This window comes from Macadamia integrifolia, chromosome 6 (genome assembly GCF_013358625.1).
Source record: "Macadamia integrifolia cultivar HAES 741 chromosome 6, SCU_Mint_v3, whole genome shotgun sequence".
NCBI classification, from domain to species: domain Eukaryota; kingdom Viridiplantae; phylum Streptophyta; class Magnoliopsida; order Proteales; family Proteaceae; genus Macadamia; species Macadamia integrifolia.
In genome coordinates, this window is record NC_056562.1 from 20,571,517 (window position 1) to 20,580,127 (window position 8,611).

The 8,611-nt window shown below is 42.6% G+C and overlaps 1 pseudogene; it reads right to left on the minus strand.

Annotated features, from left to right (window-relative positions):
• The window catches only part of LOC122081229, an 11,482-nt pseudogene that overhangs the window by 943 nt on the left and 1,928 nt on the right, over positions 1-8,611 (minus strand).

Genomic DNA, 8,611 nt, shown 5'->3' on the forward strand with positions numbered 1-8,611 from the left:
CCCGCTTGGGTTTCAATACAACAGTTCAATTAATTAGTCTTGTTCCAACTAAATGAGGAGGGGTTTGAACCCCTGACACCGTGGTTCGTAGCCACGTGCTCTAATCCTCTGAGCTACAGGCCCCACCCCGTCTCCACTGAATCTGTTCCCAAGAGTACCCTTAAAAAAGTACATTTCCTCTCCTCAGCCATTTCATTTCTCTGCTTCTCAACTAAGCAGCCACACAGTAGTTGTTTAGGGCCATATGCATAAGCTTATCTTAATGGACATTGAAGGAAATATTTGTCCTAGAAAAATGTATTCTATGTTTAGGCTTGGGCCAAGTTGAGTCCAATCCCTTTTGATACGTATCTTAAATTTAGTCGACCGATACGGCTATTAATATCGATACTTTAATCATTGATCTTTAGCATATCTTAACATATCTTCAATACGATACGATACCTTCGATACGTATCTTAAATTTAGCCGATCGATACGACAGCCGATACCAATACTCTAATCTTTGTTCCTTAATAGCTTCCGTGGTGTGTGTTTGGTGTTTTAGGCTATTTAACAAAAGCTCTTAATTACACTATACATAGGCCCAACTGCTCTAACTTCTTCCCACAATGGCGCTACTCATGAATCATTATAGGCTCTTCTTCTGTTCTCTTGATTTCCCAGAACTCCTATTAAAAGGGGGGAAAAAAATCTGGGAGTCCAAGAGGGGATAGAAGAAGAAGCTCTCTTTAGGCCGCGGCACCAGCTTGTGATCCTCTCTTTTTCAGAAAATGCAAAAAGAAAAGATAGTAGGACCCCTCAGTTTTGGGCTTTGATCAGGTTAATCTTCTATTCTATTTTTTGGATTAATGAAATTTCTTTCTTGTTTCTTGCTAAGAAATTTATATATGTAATATTCTTTGTTCTTGTGATTATACATCTTCGCTTTATAAAAATATTTGTATAAAATCTTAATTCGATGTGAATCGATTGAATTGATCAGTGCTGATTCTGAGGTGAATCAGCTGATTCCCTGTCTGATTCACCAATTTTTAAAACCCTAGGTCAGATCAAAGCCCAATTGTCATGGTAATGATCTGAACTCAAATTGTTATTCCTTTTATCACATTTCCCCCCCCCCCAATAGAAAGACCTATAGCAATTTAATTAAATTTTTTAGTAGCATTATTGAAATCATGATTTTATTTTATTTTTATTTTATTTTCTTATTTATTTTATTTTTTTTTGAGAAGAGGAGAGGTGAAGAGTGATGGGTCACATCTCGACCGTCTCATCATTCAGCCACCAATAGAGGAAAAATTTGTCCAAAATCAAGAACTAGAAAATGCAAGAAAAAGGTATTACAGAGGCTGTCACTTGCAAATAACAAACATGAAGCACTCCACCCAAGATGTGGGGATTCTTCCTATCATCATTGTCGTTAGATGTGAAATACTTTGTATAATATAGGTGGTGATAATAATTAGTGGAAAAGAATGCTCCTTAATAGCATGACTCTTCCACAAGTGTAGGGACCAATGAGGGGGCATAAATGGGAATCAATAGGTGGATGCATCATTTTGTTCCCTCTTGTGTCTTGGCACAGAGACTACACTACCAGGGGCAGATGTTTTCAGCGGGGGAGTGTGGCCATACACCTAGACACATAAGAAAAAGGGGGAGGGGGGAGAAGGATGACCATCCCACCTTCCATGAAAAGACAAGACATTGTTTGTGGATATTTTCTCGTACACTCCCACTAGCCCTCGGACACACACACTACCCTACACCCCCACACCCTCAGAAAAAAAAAAAAAAAAAATCACTTCCCCTTACTCTGGAGTCTGACCCATATAATTTCCTTCATTTGGTGAAGGAAAACTTTCTTCTTACAATTATTGAACTTCCAATATTCCTTTCCTTAAAACTTCCCATGCTTCTCGTTTTACCATGTTTGTAATTAATGGGTGAATGTGAATGATGAACAGATCCTTATGCGATATGTCCAGAGGTTCAGAACCATGTGATATATTGACTCCATAAAGGAGAGTGGGGAGCAGAAGTAGCTGCCACTAGCTATGCCCCCATCATCAAAAGCAGTGGAGTATTGTTTGAATCTGAGTCCATCAGATCTCCCAAGTTAGTCATTTACAGCTTCCTTATTCCTTTTTTTTTTTTGGGTTAAATTACAGCTGAGGTATTCCATATATTTGGGATCTAGTTCTAGTTTGAAAATATTTTTAATTTTGTCCAGGACCAGTTCTCTCACCTCTACTACTACTTCCGTTTCCATTTTATCTTCTATTTCTCTACCTCCCCCTCATTTGAACAATCCTACCCCCAGCTTCTCTCTCCACCTCTTCCCCGCCCTTCGTTTTTCTTCCCCACCGTCGCCTAGCTCCACACTGTCCACCTATTAGGAATTAACAACCCAACAGATTGTGATTTGTAAGTTTAAAAAAAAAAAAATGATCACACACCCACACAATACAATGATATATGTGGTTCATTCCACTATGGGTTACGACCACAAGGAATGATAACTAAAGCTTTCACTATCTACATTTGGAAGATGATAGTTATTCACTTCAATTATTTAAATGACACCTCAAATTGTTATTTTTTCAATAATCTTTTGGTATTTTGAGATGGCTGGCTTTTTTTATGCCATAAGTTAAGAGGGGGAGCCAAAGGCACTAGCCTTAGACGGCCTAATGAAACATTTATCTCTAAATGAGTTATAAACGAGTTTTAAATGTGTCACGCTAAGTAAACTAATTCTGAGTGGGCTCTAAGCGATCTTTACACATATTGGGCTGGGTCAAATTATTAATTGGTCGGTCTCAATCAGGTGACTGATTAATGAGACCTCATTCCAGGATTGACCACTTGATAATTGGTTTGTTTTGGGCTTGGCATGTTTAATAAATGGGGCAGACCGATTTTGAGTTTTTCCAATTAAGCTCGTCACACGATTCAGATCTATCAGTGTAGACCTACCTAAAATTGACACCCCTACATGGACCAGCCTAACCAAAAATCTCATAGAACGAAATGAGACCAAATATAAATATGTAAAAACAACATTAATATGATAAAATAAAAATAAAAAATAAAAAAATAAAAAAAACAACAACAGCAACAACATTGATATAATAAAAAGCTGGCACACACGAAACCACACGAAAGCCCACATGGCTCTTCAATTATTTTTCCTGACCCATTTTATAATTAGATTTACTACATGGTACCATGCACGTAGGTATTGTACTTGGAGCTTTCATAACCCAAGATCAAGGCCAGATCCCTCTAAGTTCTCAAGACTGAGTTGATCGAGTCTCTCTCCCATTTCTGTGGTGAAGTAGTTCTTCCAGTCACCAACAGCACCAACCCTGAAATATGAACTGTTAGCAACTCCAACCCAAGGGTCTATTCCATTCTTGTTCACCTCCAAGTTCTTAAGCCTATCTATGCTACAACTCAAGACTTCATCAATTTCTTCCTCTTTAACTAAAGGCCTTCCAAGAAAAGAAGCTAGCCTCTTCACTTGTCCCTTTGGGTCTCTTTTCAACTCTTCATACTTCAATAACAGTATCTTCTCAGGCCTCTTCAAGCTCTCATTCCAATATTCCAGAACATGATCAAAGAATGGACCAAAAGCATGAATTCCATTACAGAAGCTTTCAAATGCTTCTTCCATTGGAAATGGTCCTTGTTCAGCTGTATCAGGATAGTTAGCGTCTCACTCGAACTTAACCTCTAAAGTCATACTCACACTCAACAACCTCTCCTACATTGTAGGCATTTTCAGTGAGCACAAACTCTAGAGATTACTTGCAGTCCAAGACTACCTCATGAGACAGAAGAGTTGGAATAGGACTCTCACATGTGATAATAGACTTTCTGTCCATCACTCACATATGTTAACAGAGTCTTACCCCATCACTATTAGAGTTTGAGTCTCCCACATGTGATCTTAGAGTTTGTCTATAACTCAATATCTGTAATCTCTATATAAGAGCACCATTATACATTCATTAAAGTGAATGCCAATATACAATTTCAACATGGTATCACGAGCCGCATAAAGCTCCACCGAGCACCCTCCTCCTCCCCACGTTTTCCCCTCTCCAATAGCATACGCCCCCTCTTCTTTACAACTTCTTTGCAAGAAAAAAAGAAGAAGAAGAAAAAAGAGCCCAACGTCCCTCTCTCACCTATAGTTTAACCCACACCCCACTATGTCCAATAACACACTCCTCCCCCTTCTTCCTCTCTTGCAAAAAAAAAAAAAAAAAAACCCGCACATACAAAACCCAATCCCTAATGACTGAACCACCTCCTCCCTCTTTTACCATGGCCGAACCACCCCCACCTCTCCCATCCCTATCTGGTGCTCATCATATGATATCTCTAAAGCTCACATCTAAGAACTATATTTATTAGCGCACACAGGTCGTACCCTATCTCACTGGCCAATGCCTCTTCGACTATGTCACCGGTGACAATCGTTGCCCTCAAGACCCTATCAAAGCCCAAGAATAGTGTGAACAAGATGCTTTTATTATGAGCCTTCTCATCGCCTCTCTCTCTGAAGAAGCCTTTTCATTAGCAGTTGGACGGATCACTAGCAAAGAGATCTGGGATGCACTCCATGCTGCATTCAGTTCTCCATCTACAATCAGGATTCTGTCTCTCAACGTCTCCCTTCAAAATCTGGTTCACAAACCAGATGAGACCATTACTCAGTTTTTCCATCGATCCAAGCATCTCTCCGATGAGCTAGCAGCTGCGGGGAAGCCCCTCCCATCAAAAGACTTTAACATCCACATCTTTCGGGCCCTACGCACTGAATATCAAGCCTTTGCCTCCATTATGATGGCACAAAAGGAGCCCATCTCCTACACCGACATGCATGGTCTCCTTATGAGCCACGAGAACCTTCTCCACTCACGCCTTCCCATTGTTGATCCTGCCATCGATGCATCAGCCCATGTCACTCACCAAGGTCGTGGTCCTCCTTCCACTGGTGGTCATGGTACAAGCTCCTCCCGAGGCCATGGTTGTGGTCGTGCTAGTGGATTTGATCACTCTAATGTATTCGCTCACAATCCATGCACAATCTGTGGACGCACTAATCATCGACAGACACTTGCTACTACCGCCCACAGGGACCTACCAGAGCCGCCATTTTACCTACCCCTCCCCATCCCTACAATCGGCCACCACCTCAACCCAACGCCTACCATACTACACCCTTCCCTACCCCTCAACTCCCTACCATGCACCTCCACCCCATCACCCCATCACCACACACCTCCACAATCCTTCAGCACCTCTTGGATCCCTGATACTGGAGTCACCCACCATTCCACCCCTGACTTAACCCAATTCTCCACCTATGATCCATACACAGGTAATAATCAACTTGTGGTTGGTAATGGTAAGGGCCTTTCTATATCTCACATAGGCACTGCTTCTATCTCTTCTCCCTCTCGTTCCTTTTCTCTTTCTATTATTTTATATGTTCCCACTCTCACTTGTTCTTTGTTATTTGTTCAGCAATTTTATCGTGACAATAATGTTTACTTTGAGTTTCACTCTTCCTTTTTCTCTGTGAAGGATCTGAAGACCAATCAAACCCTCTTCACTGGACACAGTAAGCATTGTCTCTATTCCGTTCCAGCGTCACCTTATGCCAATCTGGCCTCTGCCTCATCTTTCAGTCGCTGGCATCATCATTTAAGGCACCCTCATGAACGTGTCCTTCGTCTTATGTTACCTGGTCGTCAGCTCGTGAAGTCTCCTTCTTTATGTTCTGCTTGCCAAATGGGCAAAGCTAGTAGATTATCACTACGTGAAACTAGTACTCGTAGTTCCTCTCCTTTGGATTTGGTTTTTAGTGATGTATGGGGCCCCCACCCCACAGTTTCTTCAAATGGGAATCTTTATTTTGTTATATTTGTTGATGATCATACTAAATATATTTGGTTTACTGCTTTAAAGTTGAAGTTTGATGTTTACTCTACCTTTCGTACTTTTCAGGCCTTGGTGGAACGTCAGTTCTCTCGCTCCATCAAGGCCATTCAAACTGATTGGGGGGGGGGAGAATTCCGTACTCTCACATCTTGCTTTGCCATGTTGGGCATCCAACACAGGTTATCTTGCCCTCATACTCATGAGCAACAGGGAACAGTTGAACGTCGTAACAGACACATTGTTGAAACTGAGATTACCCTACTATCCCATGCAGCTGTTTCCTAGGTTTACTGGAATTATGTCTTTGAAACCGTGGTCTTTCTCATCAATCGCATGCCCTCCTCTGTCACAGGTAACAAATCCCCCTATTAGTTAGTTACAGGAAATTCTCTGGACTACTCTTTTTTAAAAATCTTTGGATGCCTTTGTTATCCATGGCTCTGTCCTTACAATCATCACAAGGTTGAACCCCGTTCTACCTTATGTGTTTTCTTAAGATATAGCCCTTCCCACCATGGTTATCGTTATATGGATCTCATCACCCGTCGTATCTACATATCTCGCCATGTCAGATTTGACGAATCTACTTTTCCATTTCACTCTGCACCACCATCCTCCTCAACCCAACCCCCTCCTACTACCCCTCCCCCGTGGGGCATTGCACCTAACATACCTACCCCTCAACCTCACCCTAGCCCTCCGTCTACCCTCCCAAACCCACCCATCCCTCTCCCTGCCACCCCAGAACTGCCCCTGCCCGAACCACCCTCTCCCATATCCCCTCCTTTCTCACCTCACCTAAGCTTAATCGGCCCTAACCCTGACTCCTCTACCACCCCACCCCATCGCACCAGAACCCTACACGATCTCTATGCTGACCCCCTGACCCTCTCTACCATCACCTCACCTGACCCGACTGAACCTATATGCTTCTCCCAGGCCCACAAGGTTCCTCATTGGTGTTCTGCTATGTCTGATGAATTTAATGCTTTATTACATAATGGTACTTGGTCTCTTGTGCCTTACAGGGAAACTATGAATCTAGTTGGCTGCAAGTGGGTGTACCGCATCAAACGAAAGGCTGATGGCTCCCTTGAGCGCTATAAGGCCCGTTTAGTTGCCAAAAGATTTCATCAACAACCTAGTCTTGACTATCATGAGACCTTTAGCCCTATCATCAAACCTACTACCAAACGAACAGTCCTCTCCTTGGCCATATCTAACGGATGGGTTGTTCGTCAGCTTGATGTTCAGAATGCATTCTTGCATGGTATGCTATCTGAGGAAGTCTACATGGCTCAACCCCAGGGTTTTGAAGATGCCCTGCGCCCTAATCATGTCTGTCGCCTCCACAAGTCCCTCTATGGGTTCAAACAAGCTCCTAGGGCTTGGTTTCACAGGTTAACTGAGTTCCTCACTCGCTCCGATTTTTTGTCATCCCAAACCGACACATCACTGTTTATCTACATGCAAGGCTCTGTTGTCACATATGTCCTTGTCTACGTCGATGACATCTTGGTTACAGGGAACCAACCAAATCATGTTCAGACTCTCCTTCATCAGCTTGCTTCAGAATTCTCTATCAAGGATCTTGGTCGTCTCAGCTTTTTCCTTGGTATTGAAGCCCTATATCGGTCTGATGGTGTCCTCCTCTCTCAACACCGGTACATCATTGATCTCCTCTAGAGGGTTGGCGTGACTGACTGTAAGCCTGTCACTACTCCCATAGCCACCACCTTTGCAGCATCTTCCACAGGGGGTTTCCTTCTTTCAGACCCCACCAGGTATCGCTCCATTGTCGATGCTCTCCAATACATCACCCTCACCAAGCCTGATGTGGCTTATTCAGTGAACCGTGCCTGCCAGTTCATGTATGCCCCCTCTAAAGACCATTGGACACTAGTCAAACGGGTTCTACGCTATCTCCAAGGAACCAAGGATCATGGGTTGCCCCCTCCGATGCTGACTAGGCTGGTGACAGTGCGGATCGCAAATCCACAGGAAGCTATGCCATCTATATGGGTCCAAATCTGATCTCCTGGGCCTCTAAGAAGTAGAAGACAGTTGCACGCTCCTCCACCGAGTCTGAGTACAAAGTAGTGGCTGATGCCTGCGTCGAACTCACTTGGCTTCACTCTCTCTTTGAGGAATTAGGGATCCCTGTTCCCATTGCACCCATTCTTTGGTGTGACAACATTGGGTCCACTCATGGTTTTAAGTATCGGTGCGTATCGTGCCGTATCGGTCGATACGTATCCGTATCGATAGGCATTGGCATGATACATACCAATATGCTATGGGGAATTTTAGGCCTCTTTTTGTGTATCGACGTATCGTACGTATCGTATCGTGCCGTACCGTATCGGTACCGATACGTACGATACGAACTTTTGAAAATCTAAAAATTCCCGAGAGTATTGGTACGTATCGGTACTGTATCGGTACGTATCGAAGGTATCGTGCAGTATCGAACAGTACGATACGGCTACTTAAGTGTGAATTTTTTGTTGTTTGAAACAAACACTTCACACTCTCACCAACAATTTTCTAGATTTTTTATATGTTATGTAAAAACAAGTGTTCTACAACTTCCATAGAAATTTTTTATTTTTCTCAAAAAAATATATTTTATTAATTTTTTTATTCCCAA